Here is a 773-nt window from a genome sequence, read left to right as displayed (position 1 = left end):
TGTATACAGAAGGACGACCTATGTTATATTTTAGAAGAACAGGGATGACGCAAGCAAAAAAAAAAAGAATCAGGAGGACTTGAGAAGGCTGAAAACAAATTTAGGGACTACGCGCGTAATTTTGCCTAAATTATTTCATTAAAAGTTAATCAAGCCTTTCAAAAAAAAAAAAAAAAATTACCTTTGATAATCCAATCTCAGAATTTAATTAATAGTTAAATCATTTGTCATTCGAAAGAAAAAGTTATGTATTGATTTTATATCCAACTTTAACGTATAACATTCACATATTCTTTATCCTCGAAATTTAATTAGTTCATAGACCTTTTATTATGGTAAAGCTAAGTGTTGTTGTGTTTTGGAGTTGTGTGGAGGAAAATTACGATGACGTGATGATGTTGTTGGAAGAATGGTATTGTGGTAAATGTTGTGTTGTACGGAATTAAGCTGACGTGACATTTTCTTTTTATTTTTCCAATTAACTATAAAATAATTTAAATAAACGAATAAAAGTTATTCAATTAAATAAAATATATTTATTAAAAAAACAATTAATAAATAAAAGTAAATAAATTTAAAAACTTTTGTTTAATACTACATAATTTAAAATTAATAAGCTAAAACTTAAAATTGTTGGATTGTTCGGAATAAATCTTGTTGTAGTGAAATGTTTTGAAGTGGGATTAAGAAGCGGCGTCGAATGTTTTTAGAGTCCCAAACGCCAAAGGAATTATTGTAGTGACCCGAACTTTTCCATGTATATATATATATAT

This window comes from Rutidosis leptorrhynchoides, chromosome 4 (assembly GCF_046630445.1).
Source record: "Rutidosis leptorrhynchoides isolate AG116_Rl617_1_P2 chromosome 4, CSIRO_AGI_Rlap_v1, whole genome shotgun sequence".
Lineage (NCBI taxonomy): Eukaryota > Viridiplantae > Streptophyta > Magnoliopsida > Asterales > Asteraceae > Rutidosis > Rutidosis leptorrhynchoides.
The sequence above is the reverse complement of the archived record's forward strand: the minus strand, read 5'-3'. Positions refer to the sequence as shown.